This window comes from Salmo salar, chromosome ssa11 (genome assembly GCF_905237065.1).
Source record: "Salmo salar chromosome ssa11, Ssal_v3.1, whole genome shotgun sequence".
Lineage (NCBI taxonomy): Eukaryota > Metazoa > Chordata > Actinopteri > Salmoniformes > Salmonidae > Salmo > Salmo salar.
In genome coordinates, this window is record NC_059452.1 from 84,635,989 (window position 1) to 84,653,892 (window position 17,904).

Here is a 17,904-nt window from a genome sequence, read left to right on the forward strand (position 1 = left end):
CTAAAACACAACAGTTCAAAAAAATAATACTTAAAATGACTATTACTGTAGGCCCACATCCACACAGCATAACACACCCTGAATCAATTAGATCCACACTTCACGTTCCAGACAGCTTACACAGGCTGTTCTGTGCACCTAAATAAGACTGTGCTCTAGAGAGTAAAAACACAGCGTTTTCTGCACCGCGGCCAATCTGCGTGCCTGTCGACTCTAGACTCCAAATGATTTATTTAGAAAAAGACTGCGGTTTGAGCAGGCTCCTTCTCAGTTTGTATGACTAACCGTCAGCATCAGAGCAGGCCTTGCCATTCTTCTTGACAGCCCACTGGCCACAACCACGGAAAGAATCCGCTCGTGACCTTGTTTGGGAGAGAGAAGTCGTTGTTTCAAAATTCATGCAACCCTGACCCGAAGAATCTGGGGTTCCTTGTTCTTCAGTCTCCTCTTTTAAACCTTTGACTTATTTCACAAACAGCCACACATTATTTTTACTCTCTCTTTTCTGACATGAAGACATGGTAGTAAGTCTCTTAGCCATCATGATCATCTAAAAGTTTTATATTGATGTTGTTTCCGTTCACACGGGTATCTGTCCTTTTACAAATTTGCCACTGTGGAGAGCAAACAGGGAACACACCCTGGATCATAAACAACATATACATTCCTGTTTCAGTTTAATATATAACCATTTCATAAACACCAGATCATGAAGTCAGATTTACTGCAAGCTCACAATGATCTATATAGACAGACAGCCCAACTCAGCTGTTACCTGAAACACCATCCAACACCACAAACATGATCATGTCTCCAGATAGAGAGAACAACAGCTGATGATCACTGTGTTTCCATGCCTCCATCTATTTGCATTACGGGAAATTCCTCATGGCAAAATGTGTAGAATAGCAGGAAATTAGCTCAGGGATTCTTGAAAGTTGGGACAATCCTTGTTCGGCAGGGAAACTTTGTTTTTATAGTAGAACATTTTTTATTTTGTTGCGTTATTTGAGCTTAACGTTTACATTAAGGGGAGGAAAATATTTTGTTTTGGGAATTTTGTAAATACTTTCAATATTATTAATTTACGTGTAGGCACTATGCCTGAAAATGCCTTTATCCAGAGCAAAGGATGCCAATTTCAAACTCTCCAAAAAACTGTTTAAAATTCTAAAAACTGGAAATAATGGATATTAACTTAAAAATGATTTGATGTAGTTTCTTGCAATAGCCGTCTGTGGCATTAAACAATATTTCTCTAAAAACTGGGATTCCTAAAAGAATCCGTCAGATTTGTCTAAAATCCTAAATGAATCAGGAATGAGCAAGGTCATCTATACCATAAGGACCCCTTTTTCATATCCTTATTACATGTAGTGCAACAAGACCACTCATGGTCTATAAAGTTCTCTACTTTTGATAGATTTAAACAAACAATATTGGAATCACCATGGTCACAACCATAACCTGTCAATTCCATCTGCCTGATAGATTACAATAGAATATACATTTTGGTTCAAATAGGTTACATTTTGCTGACTCCGTCAGATTTCTTTCTAACGTCAACTCTGTTAGAGAGCTGAAAGATCTGATAGAATAGATGTTTTTATTGGAGATTTTTAAATTCATAATTTTCCATACTGTTTATATTGAACTTTTATTTTTAGAAGCAAAAATACACTATATATACACAAAGGTATGTGGACACCCCTGCAAATTAGTGGATTTGGCTATTTCAGCCACACCCGTTGTTGACAGGTGTATAAAATCGAGCACACAAGGGCTCCCGAGTGGTGCAGTGGTCTAAGGCACTGCATTGTAGTGCTAGAGGCATGACTACAAACCCAGGTTCGATCCCGGGCTATATCACAACCCACCGTGATCTGGAGTCCCATAGGGACTCGGCACAGCGTCATCCGGTTTAGGGGAGGGTTTGGCCAGGGGGGATTTACTTGGCTCATTGCGCTCTAGTGACTTCTGCGGGCTGGGCGCTGGCAGGCTGACTTCGGTTTGTCAGTTGAACGGTGTTTACTCCCGACACATTGGTGCGGCTGGCTTCCGGGTTAAGTGGGCGGGTGTGGTTTGGCGGGTCATGGTTTGGCGTGGTCATGTTTTGGAGGACGCATGACTCGACCTTCGCAGCGATGAGATAAGATCGAGGGTTAAATACAAAAATAATAATAATCGAGCACACAGCCATGCAATCTCCATAGACAAACATTGGCAGTAGAATGGCCTTACTGAAGAGCTCAGTGACTTTCAATGTGGCACCATCATAGGATGCCACCTTTCCAACAAGTCAGTTCATCAAATTTGTGCTATGCTAGAGCTGCCCCGGTTAACTGTATGTGCTGTTATTGTGATGTGGAAACATCACCAAAGTGGTAGGGAATGGGACCACCAAGTGCTGAAGCACGTAGCGCATAAAAATCATCTGTCCTCGCTTGCAACACTCAATACCAAACTGCAACGTCAGCACAAGAACTGTTCGTCAGGAGCTTCGTGAAACGGGTTTTCACGGCCGAGCAGCCGTACACAAGCCTAAGATCACCATGGGCAATACCAAGCGTTGGCTGGAGTGGTGTAAAGCTCGCCCCCATTGGATTCTGGAGCTGTGGAAACGTGTTCTCTGGAGTGATGAATCCTGCTTCACCATCTGGCAGTCCGATGGACGAATCTGGGTTTGGCGGATGCCAGGAGAACGCTATCTGCCCCAATGCATAGTGCCAACTGTAATGTTTGGTGGAGGAGGAACAATGGTCTGGGGCTGTTTTGAGTATGTTGTCAACTCTGTCAGTGGCTTCTCAACTCCGTCACTGATGGCTAACCCCCTTAAGATTGTCAATATTCTGAAAATAATATTTGAATTACTATTGTGCAACATATGATTAAACAATTGAAGTAACTATGCCACTGCTAGCTGGGCTATACTAGCAGAGGTTACTATGTGTATGTTATGTTTCAACACAAGCTACACTCAGTCACTTCTCTAATGATAATCTGCTCTGTGTTCTGGCCAGAGACCCAGAGGGGGTAGTTTAGTAGACTCCACACTCCACAGGAGGGAGTATAAATAGAACAGGTCATGTGACTGCTGGTCCCAGCCTCATTGGCACATGGGAAAAAGAGACTGAGTTACTCCATGCAAAATCTCAGGACCTCAGCAAGTCATAACCACTCCCTCTTCTCCACAACCACGTAAAAGTGAGTCAGTCATTCCAGGATTCTCACCCCCAGAGACTTGCTGCTGGCCTGCAGGGTGCACCCCTCCCCCGTCTACCAGCCCTTTCCTCAGTATGAGATGAACTGCAGAAAAGCTTGGGATGTCTTCTGGGTTGGCTGCTGCAAAGCCTTCAAACTGGGAAGGGGGGTGCTGGATTTGATCCACTGCATTGAACTGATAGCTGTTTCTATAAACCAATCGTGTGACTGATTACATTAAACAAATGAGGAGAGAGGATGTTTTAGACTTTTTCTGCTTGGATGTTCCCTAATTTTTGCTCATCGATCAGATCTTAGAGTTGAAGTGTTACGTCTTAAAATCAAATCAATGCATAATGCATTGATAATCTAAAATTCTGTTTGCAAGAGAAATTTCTCAGCACTTAGTGGAGGATTCAGGGGTGACTCATTTTCTCCACTCAGGCCCCTCCCTCAGGCCTCTCCCTCAGGCCTCTCCCTCAGATATCCACTCCTCCCCCCACACACACACACACATTCATGCTACACATACTACATACTGGTCTCTCTCTCTCTCTCGGATAAAAGAATCGACAAACACACACAGATCAACACACACAGATAAACACACACGCTAATGATTGGTTATTGTTCCAGCTAACAGTGGATAAAGTTTGATAAAGTGAGTCACATGGGGATTAGGTGTGCTGAAATCTGGGGTGTCAGACAGCTGGCCTTGGTCTGGGCCCTCTCACAGCTGTGTGTGTAAGATTTAGACACAACAATTCCCCTGCTGACTGAGTGCCAGAGTGCTCTGTCTCACATACACAAAACCAGTTTTTAGAGTTGTGAGTGTTACTATGGTGTCTACGAAGTCCATTTAAAGATAGGAGAATGCCCAGCTGTTGATGGGATATGCCCAGTAGGCCTAAACAAATGGGCAATGTGTGGCATTTGATTGACACACCTTTTCTCAGCCTTTCCAACAATATACATTAACAAGAGGAATATTTTGATATTCCAAAATGAAAAGTGACCAGAAATAATGTAACAAGAAAATCTTTCTAGAATGTGTGCATATAAAATGTCTATACAAATGTAAATAATGTTATAAAAAATAGTTACTGTTTCATAAACTGTAGTTTACTTTACACTACAGGGGCAGCATGAAAGTATAACATACTTAATATAATAATGGTGTTATCAAATATATTGTGCGTGGAAATATAATTCGACCTCTGTTTGACGTGCTTTTCTTTTTGTTCTCTTTTATTGGCAAATGTCATTGCTTTTCCTATGGTTTAATCCACGTTTTCTCGTCTCTGTCCATATATGACATCCTCAGATATCATGATTTGGCATAGCTCAATTTAAATCATTGTGTCTATGTTAACATTTGGTCATTCATAACGATGGCTGTTTTACTCCATTTACGCACATTTACGAACATCAAAGCAACATTGACGAAATAGAGGACCCATAAAGAGAAGGGGGAAAAAAATACTCGCCCCTCCCACTTAAAGTTGCTGCAAATGGTGTCCAACCAACGAAACATCCCAGGTAGAATAGAACTGACTGCAAATTTCGTTTTCAGAATATATCTCGTAGACTATAATGATAATCGAAAGAATATAACGGTCCGGTTCTGGTTAAATCAGAGCTTTAAATGGCTTCTACATTTCTGCATTGATTTGATACGTCATTGTAACAAAGGCACCGGAGGGGCGGTCCACAATGTCTACGTAGATAATAATGATAAAAACAATAATATAACAGTCCGGTTCTGGTTAAATCAGAGCGTTAAATGGCTTATACATTGCTGCAATGACTTGATGTGTCATTGTAACAAAGGCACCGGAGTGGCGCTCCACAACGTCTAACATTAAAAATTGCATTTCTTACCTTATTCTGTCTGATTTAGACGTTTTCTAGGCCGCGGCGGGTATTTTGGTGATGCGGGACAGGAGAGGGTTTAATTCGACAGGACTGTGTTGCTTGGCAGGGTGTATTGGTGCGTCTGGTCTGGGCCGGGCAACTCCCCTCTATGTCATTAACAGGGCCTCCCCCACCTACAAGTGGAGTAACCTGGCATTTAACCCGGCCCTGTCTGGATGACGACAGATGACAACGCAGCATGATGGTTGACTATTACAGCCCACCAATTTTACATGAATTGGATGAAGTAGGCCAACAGCTGCGTCTTGCAGATTCTCTGTTTTTAATTAATTGTTTGAAAGCACATAATAAAAATTCCCCCTCTTTTCTCAATGTTATGCATCCAAACGTGGCCATAAAACACTGAAAAACGATTAGCTTATGTTGCAGTTTATTTTGACAACACTTTGATAAAAATATAAAATATCCCCTTTTGATTTACCTAGGCGTCATTGTAAATAAGAATTAAGAATTTGTTCTTAACTGACTTGCCTAGTTAAATAAAGGCACAATAAATACAAATAAAAGGCCAGTGAAGTCTGCCTGTTGGAGAGACCATGTCACCATCTGCTGGTAAGGCTAAAGTAGACTCAGAAAACGAAAGTACAGTCGTGGCCAAAAGTTTTGAGAATAACACAAATATTAATTTTCACAAAGTCTGCTGCCTCAGTTTGTATGAAGGCAATTTGCATATACTCCAGAATGTTATGGAGAGTGATCAGATGAATTGCAATTAATTGCAAAGTCCCTCTTTGCCATGCAAATGAACTGAATCCCCCCAAAAACATTTCCACTGCATTTCAGCCCTGCCACAAAAGGACCAGCTGACATCATGTCAGTGATTCTCTCGTTAACACCGGTGTGAGTGTTGACGAGGACAAGGCTGGAGATCACTCTGTCATGCTGATTGAGTTCGAATAACAGACTGGAAGCTTCAAAAGGAGGGTGGTGCTTGGAATCATTGTTCTTCCTCTGTCAACCATGGTTACCTGCAAGGAAACACGTGCCATCATCATTGCTTTGCACAAAAAGGGCTTCACAGGCAAGGATATTGCTGCCAGTAAGATTGCACCTAAATCAAACATTTATCGGATCATCAAAAACTTCAAGGAGAGCGGTTCAATTGTTGTGAAGAAGGCTTCAGGGCACCCAAGAAGGTCCAGCAAGCGCCAGGACCGTCTCCTAAAGTTGATTCAGCTGCGGGATCGGGGCACCACCAGTACAGAGCTTGCTCAGGAATGGCAGCAGGCAGGTGTGAGTGCATCTGCACGCACAGTGAGACAAAGACTTTTGGAGGATGGCCTGGTGTCAAGAAGGGCAGCAAAGAAGCCACTTCTCTCCAGGAAAAACATCAGGGACAGACTGATATTCTGCAAAAGGTACAGGGATTGGACTGCTGAGGACTGGGGTAAAGTCATTTTCTCTGATGAATCCCCTTTCCGATTGTTTGTTTCATCCGGAAAAAAAGCTTTTCCGGAGAATACAAGGTGAGCGCTACCATCAGTCCTGTGTCATGCCAACAGTAAAGCATCCTGAGACCATTCATGTGTGGGGTTGCTTCTCAGCCAAGGGAGTGGGCTCACTCACAATTTTGCCTAAGAACACAGCCATGAATAAAGAATGGTACCAACACATCCACTGAGAGCAACTTCTCCCAACCATCCAGGAACAGTTTGGTGACGAACAATGCCTTTTCCAGCATGATGGAGCACCTTGCCATAAGGCAAAAGTGATAACTAAGTGGCTCGGGGAACAAAACATATATATTTTGGGTCCATGGCCAGGAAACTCCCCAGACCTTAATCCCATTGAGAACTTGTGGTCAATCCTCAAGAGACAGAAGTTAATTGACAGCATGCCAGGGCCGATTGCAGAGGTCTTGAAAAAGAAGGGTCAACACTGCAAATATTGACTCTTTGCATCAACTTAATGTAATTGTCAACATAAGCCTTTGACACTTATGAAATGCTTGTAATTATACTTCAGTATTCCATAGTAACATTTGACAAAAATATCTAGACACTGAAGCAGCAAACTTTGTGAAAATTAATATTTGTGTCATTCTCAAAACGTTTTGCCATGACTGTACAAATAGCTTCATGTAGGATAAACTAGAAGGAAAGTCGTAACTTTGGAAGACTACCATTCCAGAAGGCAGCTAGAACGCCAAGTCAGGTAAAAGGGTGTTTGAGATATTCCTATAGGTTTAGGCTAATTGTCCGTGGTATTTGTTTGTGATTTGAATTATTATATGAATATACTATATATAATCAGTGGCCTCAAAAGTCATTGAAGGAGTTTGATGGTCTTTATGCGCTTGTAAACCGGCAGTGTGCCATAATGAACAGTGCGATATGTTTCATTAAAAGTAACCAAAACCCTAAAGTATGCCCCCTTGTAGTTAAATAGGTGTCTGTGGGCATTACCTTGATTTCGACTCACATTAGACTACCTGTATTTTTTCGTTCTAAATGACATTGTGGAGCTCCAATAGCCTACCCAACGTGGCGCAGTTATGCAAACACTGCCGGTTTCCCGAATGGGCATTCAGGGCATGTGCCTCGGGCCCCCCGACCTTTATGCCCATGATACCTGGTATGCTTAACATACATCTCTCCAGTCATAGGAAGTTGGGTACAATCAATACGATATTGTCATCTTTTTATGTTTGTAGAGCAAATCAGCAGTGACTCAAACTGGGTGTATGCTGTCAATGTGGCCCCATCTGTATGCATTGATCATTTCCTTTCTGCCATGGCATTAATGGGTAACACTTTACATTACAGTGCGCTCTTATCAAATCACATTCTATTTGTCCCATGCACCGAATACAGCTGGTGTAGACTTCACTGTGAAGTGATTGCTTATGAGCCCTTCCCAACGATGCAGAGTTTAATTTTTTTTTTGTGTAACACGAGGAATAAAATAAAATACTCAAGAATGGAGCTATATACAGGAAGTAGCAGTACCAGATCAATGTGCAGCTATATACAGGAAGTACCAGTACCAGATCAATGTGGAGCTATATACAGGAAGTAGCAGTACCAGATCAATGTGCAGCTATATACAGGAAGTACCAGTACCAGATCAATGTGCAGCTATATACAGGGAGTACCAGTACCAGATCAATGTGCAGCTATATACAGGAAGTACCAGTACCAGATCAATGTGCAGCTATATACAGGGAGTACCAGTACCAGATCAATGTGGAGCTATATACAGGAAGTAGCAGTACCAGATCAATGTGCAGCTATATACAGGAAGTACCAGTACCAGATCAATGTGCAGCTATATACAGGGAGTACCAGTACCAGATCAATGTGCAGCTATATACAGGAAGTACCAGTACCAGATCAATGTGCAGCTATATACAGGGAGTACCAGTACCAGATCAATGTGCAGCTATATACTGGAAGTACCAGTACCAGATCAATGTGCAGCTATATACAGGAAGTACCAGTACCAGATCAATGTGCAGCTATATACAGGGAGTACCAGTACCAGATCAATGTGGAGCTATATACAGGAAGTACCTGTACCAGACTAATGTGGAGCTATATACAGGAAGTACCAGTACCAGACCAATGTGGAGCTATATACAGGAAGTACCAGTACCAGACCAATGTGGAGCTATATACAGGGAGTACCAGTACCAGACCAATGTGGAGCTATATACAGGAAGTACCAGTACCAGACCAATGTGGAGCTATATACAGGAAGTACCAGTACCAGACCAATGTGGAGCTATATACAGGAAGTACCAGTACCAGACCAATGTGGAGCTATATACAGGGAGTACCAGTACCAGACCAATGTGGAGCTATATACAGGGAGTACCAGTACCAGACCAATGTGGAGCTATATACAGGAAGTACCAGTACCAGACCAATGTGGAGCTATATACAGGGAGTACCAGTACCAGACCAATGTGGAGCTATATACAGGGAGTACCAGTACCAGACCAATGTGGAGCTATATACAGGGAGTACCAGTACCAGATCAATGTGCAGAGGTACGAGGTATTTGAGGTAGATACATGAAGGCAGGGTAAAGTGACTAAGCATCAGGATAGATTATAATAAGGTATTTGAGATAGATACATGAAGGCAGGGTAAAGTGACTAAGCATCAGGATAGATTATAATAAGGTATTTGAGATTGATACATGAAGGCAGGGTAAAGTGACTAAGCATCAGGATAGATTATAATAAGGTATTTGAGATAGATACATGAAGGCAGGGTAAAGTGACTAAGCATCAGGATAGATTATAATAAGGTATTTGAGATAGATACATGAAGGTAGGGTAAAGTGACTAGGCATCAGGATAGATTATAATAAGGTATTTGAGATAGATACATGAAGGCAGGGTAAAGTGACTAAGCATCAGGATAGATTATAATAAGGTATTTGAGATAGATACATGAAGGCAGGGTAAAGTGACTAAGCATCAGGATAGATTATAATAAGGTATTTGAGATAGATACATGAAGGCAGGGTAAAGTGACTAAGCATCAGGATAGATTATAATAAAGTATTTGAGATAGATACATGAAGGCAGGGTAAAGTGACTAGGCATCAGGATAGATTATAATAAGGTATTTGAGATAGATACATGAAGGCAGGGTAAAGTGACTAAGCATCAGGATAGATTATAATAAGAGTAAAATAAAGAACAGAGAAGCAGCAAAAATTATGAGTGTAAAACTGTGAGTGTGTGTGTGTAATGTTTATGTATGTGTGTGTGTGTGTGTGTGTTTGTGTTGTGACGGTATACGTATGTGTTGTGTGTGTGTGTGTGTGTGTGTGTGTGTGTGTGTGTGTGTGTGTGTGTGTGTGTGTGTGTGTGTGTGTGTGCGTGTGTGTGTGTGTGTGTGTGTGTGTGTGTGTGCGCGCGTATGCAATGTATGTGAATGTGTGTGGGTTTTGTGTGGGAGTGTCAATGTAGTGTGTGAGTGAATGTGTACATGGCACAGTGCCATCAGAAAGTATTCATACCCCTTGACTTATTCCACATTTTGTTGTGTTACAGTCTGAAATTCTCACCCATCTACACACAATACCCCATAATGACTAAGTGAAAACATGTTTTTAGAAATCACCGTTGGCAGCGATTATAGCCTTTCTGGGTAAGCCTCTAAGAGCTTTGCACACCAAGATTGTACAATATTTTGCACATTATTCTTGAAAAAATTCTTCAAGCTCTGTCAAGTCGGTTGTTGATCATCGCTAGACAACCATTTTAAAGTCTTGCCATAGATATTCAAGCCGATTAAAGTCATAACTTTAACTATGCCACTCAGGAACATTTAATGTCGTCTTGGTAAGCAACTCCAGTGTACACTACATGACCAAAAGTATGTGGACACCGGCTCGTCAAAAATCTCATTCCAAAATCATGGTCCCCCCTTTGCTGCTATAACAACCTCCACTCTTCTGGGAAGGCTTTCCACTAGATGTTGGAACATTGCTGCGGGGACTTGCTTCCATTTAGCCACAAGACCATTATTGAGGTCAGCACTGATGTTGGGCGATTAGGCCTGGCTCGCATTCGGCGTTCCAATTCATCCCAAAGGGGTGTTCGATAGGGTTGAGGTCAGGGCTCTGTGCAGGCCAGTCAAGTTCTTCAACACCGATCTCGACAAAGCATTTCTGTATGGACCTCGCTTTGTGCACGGTGGCATTGTCATGCTGAACAGGAAAGGGCCTTCCCCAAACTGTTGCCACGAAGTTGGGAGCACAGAATCATCTAGAATGTCAGTGTATGCTGTAGCGTTAAGACTGCCCTTCACTGGAACTAAGGGGCCTAGCCCGAACCATGAAAAACAGCCCCAGACCATTATTCCTCCTCCACCACCAAACTTTACAGTAAGCACTATGCATTGGGGCAGGTAGCGTTCTCAGATTCGTCCGTCGGACTGCAAGATGGTGAAGCGGGATTCCTCACTCCAGAGAACACGTTTCCACTGCTTCAGAGCACAATGGCGGCGAGCTTTACACCACTCCAGCCGACACTTGGCATTGCCCATGGTGATCTTAGGCTTGTGTGCGGCTGCTCAGCCATGGAAACCCATTTCATGAAGCTCCTGACAAACAGTTCTTGTGCTGATGTTGCTTCCAGAGGCAGTTTGGAACTCGGTCGTGAGTGTCGGTCGTGAGTACAGGACTAAGCACACACCCCTGAGGGGCCCTCGGGTTGAAAGTCAACGTGGCGGAGATGTTGTATCCGGGGTCCCTCATTTGGTGATGAGCTTGAAGGGACTATGGTGTTGAGCTGTAGTCTATGAATAGCATTCTCACACAGTTAGGGTGTCTTGGATAATGGTGTTGATGTGTATCATGACCAGCCTTTCAAACCGCTTCATTGTTACAGATGTCAGTGCTACAGGACGGTAGTCATTAAGCAGGTTACCTTGGAACTCTTAGGAACACGGACAACGGTGGCAGCTTGAACCATGTTGAAATTACAGACTGTGATAAGGAGAGATTGAGCACATCACTGGTACCTCCTGTTTGAGCTTTTGTTGTAAACAGGATGCAGGAGAATGGAGTCAAGGTCAGATTTGCCCAAGGGAGACGAGGGAGGGCTTTGTATGCGTTACTGTGGGTAGAATAAAAGTGGCCTAGTTTTAGCGCTGTTGGTAGAAGTGAGGTAGGACAGTTTTAAGTCTCCCCGAATTAAAGTCTCTGCCCACCAGAAATGCTACCTCTGGGTGTAATTACAGTGTAACAAGTATTGTAATTACTCATTGTTGAAAAGAGTTACAATGTTTACAAAAGTAACCATGACCTCCCCTATCCTTAACCCGTAACCCAAGCCGTAACCTTAACCCTAAGTAACTTTAAGTAGCCTACAGTAACATTGTAGTAATGAGTAATGCCAGTACTTGCTACACTGTATTTCAAGAATAATGACAAAGTAATAAGGTCACTGTAATGTAAAGTTAAACCAATGCATGTCCATTGTGTCTTCATCAAACGATTTCCCTATTCTATTCAAATATTTTTTGCCTAGTGACCTACACTGGCATCTGTTCTGAATTTGCTGGTGGGAATTCTGGATGAGCTGGTCTTAAAAGAGCTGAAGAGATTTAAGTGACACCTGATGCAGGAGGCATTGGAAGGCTTTCGCTCCATCCCAAAGGGCCAGGTAGAGAATGATGACACTCATGACACCACCGTGGATAAGATGATAGCAGCTTACATGGACCAGGCACTGTGAAGATCACACTGGAGATTCTTAAAAGGATGAGCCAAAACAATCTCGCTCAGAGGCTAAATAATACATTTGAAGATGTGTAGAGTGTGTGTTCCCTGTCTAAAACCATGTTACAATCTCTACTTTTGATCTGATTCTCTTACTGCACTTATTTACTGAGTTGTTTTTAAGACTGGCAGAACAATGTAAACCATTATAAAGGGGAATGTGTATGGGGGCATAGTTTCAGACTTAAACATTATTATTAATACATTTTTCTCTAATAATTGTCCTATTATTTACAAATATTGCTATATCACTAATTCACTCACACATCCCAATCACACCGGCATGCGTGTAGGACAGCAACATGATCTCCACTTAATCTATCAGTTGGTAATATATATTGTGCAATGTGTCCTCTTCTCTCTTCTTGGAGGCCCTTTGCCTGTAGCATCCCAGCTCCCCAGGCCCTCCTCTTCAATGGAGGTGGATGATGAAATGGATGATTTCCTTACCATGGTTATGAAGAAAAGGGATACTGGCCAGGAGCAGATTGACCAGGCTCTGAAAAAAGTAGACCAGATGTTGGCAGACCTTTAGGGATAGACTACCTCCTAATACAGTGGTTGTCAACCTTTTTCAGTTACTGTACCACCAACTGAATTTTGCTCTGCCTGGAGTACCCCTGAAGTACCCCCTCATGTGCATGTTACCAGTAGGCCTATGGTCATGAGTCTTCTCAAGTACCCCCTGTGGGTTCTAATTCCCCTGGTTGGAAACCGCTGTCCTAATACACTGCCATATCCATAATTGGCTACTTCATTCCGTTATAATATAAGACCAAATGAATAAATAATACGAATTAGGATATTTTTCTACGTAAATGCATTAGAATTTTGATATAACATGAATTAGAAAATACATTCCAATGACATTGTCTTTTGTCATAGCATGAATCAATTAAACGTTTATTTTTGACCTTTGTATGTTCTTGTGTATTAGGCTGAGGTGGACCTTGTCCTGCAGATAATATCTAATACAGTCAGATAACAGCTAAACAGCATATCATGCTTGCACAGAGGCAGGTGACCACAGAGGTGATCGAGAATGTGGATTTCATATGGCCCCTTTTCATCACGTGGACCTAGACCTAATAGCAGACTCTTTCAGTTGGCTCTTGCTGTTTCATTGCCTACACATTGACTTGTTTGCCGAAAACAATGTATGCTGTAAAATATATAGAGTTGAAGTCGGAAGTTTACATACACTTAGGTTGGATTCATTAAAACTTGTTCATCTGTACAAACAATAGTACGCAAGTATAAACACCATGGGACCACGCAGCCGTCATACCGCTCAGAAAGGAGACGCGTTCTGTCTCTTAGAGATGAACGTACTTTGGTGTGAAAAGTGAAAATCAATCCCAGAACAACAGCAAAGGACCTTGTTAAGATGCTTGAGGAAACAGGTAGAAAAGTATCTATAGCCACAGTAAAACGAGTCCTATATTCACATAATCTGAAAGGCCGCTCAGCAAGGAAGAAGCCACTGCTCCAAAACCGGTATAAAACTGCACATGTCCTCTGGTCTGATGAAACAAAAATAGAACTGTTTGGTCATAATGACCATCATTATGTTTGGAGGAAAAAAGGGGACGCTTGCAAGCCGAAGAACACCATCCCAACCGTGAAGCACGGGGGTGGCAGCATCATGTTGTGGGAGTGCTTTGCTCCAGGAGGGACTGGTGCACTTCACAAAATAGATGGCATCATGAGGACGGAAAATTATGTGGATATTTTGAAGCAACATTTCAAGACATCAGTCAGAAAGTTAAAGCTTGGTCCCAAATGGGTCTTCCAAATGGACAATGACCCCAAGCGTACTTCCAAAGTTGTGGCAAAATGGCTTAAGGACAACAAAGTCAAGGTATTGGAGTGGCCATCACAAAGCCCTGACCTCAGTCCTATAGAACATTTGTGGGTAGAACTGAAAAAGTGTGTGCGAGCAAGGAGGCCTACAACCCTGACTCACTTACACCAGCTCTGTCAGGAGGAATGGGCCAAAATTCACCCAACTTATTGTGGGAAGGTTGTGGAAGGTAAACAACCGCAATATTTACATCTAAAGGTGACACTCCAGAGGAATGAGGAAAATTAATATGTCTGGCTCAGAGACTACTAGAGGAATGAGGAAAATTAATATGTCTGGCTCAGAGACTACAAGAGGAATGAGGAAAATGTATATATGTGGCTCAATACTACCAGAGGAATGAGGAAAATGAATATGTGTGGCTCAGAGACTACCAGAGGAAGTTGAGAAAGAAATTCAAGGGTCCTTTAAAAATTCTAATGAAACTGTCAGCCTCCTGAGGGCGAAGAGACGTTGTTGTGCCTGCTTCACAACTGTGTTGGTGTGTGGACCATGATAATTCCTTAGTGATGTGGATACCGAGGAACATGAAGCTATCGACCCGCACCACTACAGCCCCGTCGATGTGGATGGGGGTGTGCTTGGCCCTCCGTTTCCTGTAGTCCACGATCAGCTCCTTTGTCTTGCTGACATTGAGGTAGAGGTTTTTGTCCTTGCACCACACCACCTCACTGATCTCCTCCCTATAGGCTGCCTCTTCGTCGTCGGTGATCAGGCACACCATTGTTGTGATGTCAGCAAACTTAATGATGGTGCTGTAGTCGTGTGCGGCCACACAGTCATGGGTGAACGGGAAGTACAGGAGGGGACTAAGCGTTGAGGGTCAGAGTGGTGGATGTGTTGTTGCCAACCTTCACCACCTGGGGGAGGCCCGTCAGGAAGTCCCGGATCCAGTTGCAGAGGGAGGTGTTCAGTCCCAGGGTCCTAAGCTTGGTGATGTACCATAACCCATTCAAAGGAATGGGGTATGGTAAAATTCAACCTCTGAATGGCACACATACACAAACCATGTTTCAATTGTCTCAAGGCTTAAAAATCCTTCTTTAACCTGTCTCCTCCCCTTCATCTACACTGATTAAAGTGGATTTAACTGTCCATATACTGTCCACATACTGTCCATATACTGTCCATATACTGTCCACATACTGTCCACATACTGTCCATATACTGTCCACATACTGTCCATATACTGTCCATATATTGTCCATATACTGTCCACATACTGTCCATATACTGTCCACATACTGTCCATATACTGTCCATATATTGTCCATATACTGTCCACATACTGTCCACATACTGTCCACATACTGTCCATATACTGTCCATATACTGTCCACACCATCATATACTGAGTTTATAAAACATTAAGAACACCTGCTTTTTCCATGACATAGACTGACTATGTGAATCCAGATGAAAGCTATGATACCTTATTGACGTCACAGTATATGGACAGTATGTGGACAGTATGTGGACAGTATATGGACAATATATGGACAGTATATGGACAGTATGTGGACAGTATGTGGACAGTATATGGACAGTATATGGACATATGTGGACAGTATGTGGACATATGTGGACAGTATGTGGACAGTATATGGACAGTATATGGACAGTATGTGGACAGTATGTAGACAGTATGTGGACAGTATATGGACAATATATGGATAGTATATGGACAGTATAAGGACAATATTGACAGTATGTGGACAGTATGTGGACAGTATATGGACAGTATGTGGACAGTATATGGACAGTATATGAACATATGTGGACAGTATTGACAGTATGTGGACAGTATATGAACATATGTGGACAGTATGTGGACAGTATGTGGACAGTATATGGACATATGTGGACAGTATGTGGACAGTATGTGGACAATATATGGATAGTATGGGACAGTATATGGATAGAAAAGGTGTGAGCCTTGATTATAATACAATATATACATAAGAAGTATGTACAGTATGTAAGCATTATTCAAGTAAAAAATGTACACATTATTTAAACATTATTAAGCGTGTTTAAAGCAGTAATCCTTAATTAATGCCTAGATTCAATCGGATCAAGCATTAACCGGTGACAGCAGACACCCGCATAGCGGAAGTTTTGACTGTGTAGGAGGTGGAACTGCGTTGGAGTCATAAAATCAGTGAGCAACTGTTCTTGAGATCATTGTCAGGAAGCCACACCCACCACAACTTGCATTAGAAGTTCTGAATGAGAAGGTACAGGCTATATAGAAATAATTACGCTCAAATTGAAAAATCATCAAACAAAATAATTCGGATTTATATTATACTAGTCAAAGTGTAGATTACATCTCACATTCCAGTGTTCGAACTTGTAAACAAGGCTGCATGGGATTTCTGTTCATGTGACTCCGTGAAGCCAATGGAAATGTCTGCTTTATGTATAATGCTAAGAGCCACTTCTGGATTTGACAGCTCTAATGCAGTCCCACATCCGACACCGCAAAACAACCAATATGGGGCATTTATACGTTATATTCTTCAAGAATTAATGGGTACATATCATTAATTTATAAGTCCAAAAATGGATGTAGCAGCTAAGGCGAGGGTTCCCAAACTTTTTTGGCCCACGACCCCATTTTGATATCTGAAAATACTCGTGACCCCAACCCCCCCAAAAATGTATGTAATAAACAGCAAATTGTAACTTTTTTTATTGGGGCTATGGCAGTCTACTGCAAAACATTCTAACAGTATTTTTGGTTGTATTCTCAACTCACTATTCCATACTTTTAATGTGGGGCTATGACAGTCAATTGCAAATTGGTCTGACATAATTTGTCTTATCTCACCACCACCAATGAGATGGGTGTGCTTGATGCATGTCACGTCAGAGCTTCTCAAAGTCAGGGGGCATGGTCGACAGTGCGCCCCTCAATTCTCCTGTCACATCCAACCTGGAACGATATTTGTTTTTAATGCAGACGAGAAAAGTGAATCAGCGTACGATGAGTTTTAATGCTTGGAGGGAGGCAGCCCAGGAACCAAAACTCCTGCATAGTGACTCATGAATGCTTCGGTCACATGACAGCTCAATCAGCTGTTTGATTTCACTTACCGGCATGTCAACTGAGCCAGTCAGGATCACAGTCAAACGGATTTAGCTGATTCAGTCACTCATCTGTAGAGTGTTTTATATTTCCCCTGCATGCTTGCGTTCAGTTTGTTCGCTTTCCCAAATACTGTATGTCTGTTACTTAAGTAAGGAGATGTAACGGCTGTCTTCGTCGTCAGACGAAACATTGAAGTCATCGTCTGAGAAAGTGAACCAATACGCAGCGGAGTTAGTGTTCATCATTGAAGTTTTAATTTACTAAAGAACACTACACAAAACAAAACAAGAAAACCGACAGCCAAACAGTCCTGTCAGGTGCAAAACACTAAACAGAAACAATTACCCACAAAACCCCAACGGAAAAACAGGCACTTATGTGTGACTCCCAATCAGCAACAACACTCTACAGCTGTGCCTGATTGGAAGCCACACGGCCAAAATCAATGAAACAAACCAACATAGAAAAATGCACATAGAACGCCCACGCAATATAACACCCTGGCCTAACCAAAATAAAGAACAAAAACCCCTCTCTATGGCCAGGGCGTTACAGTACCCCCCCCCAA

General features: G+C 42.3%; 1 protein-coding gene across 2 annotated transcripts in view; it reads right to left on the reverse strand.

Moving 5' to 3' along the window:
• Nucleotides 1-5,308, reverse strand: part of LOC106563231 (gelsolin) — a 28,038-nt gene extending 22,730 nt beyond the window's left edge. For both annotated transcript variants that reach the window (XM_014128619.2, XM_014128618.2), the window contains exon 1: nt 5,083-5,308. The gene's annotated coding sequence lies outside the window, so the exon portion shown is untranslated. The remainder of the gene's footprint in view (nt 1-5,082) is intronic.
• Between the last annotated feature and the right edge of the window lie 12,596 nt (nt 5,309-17,904).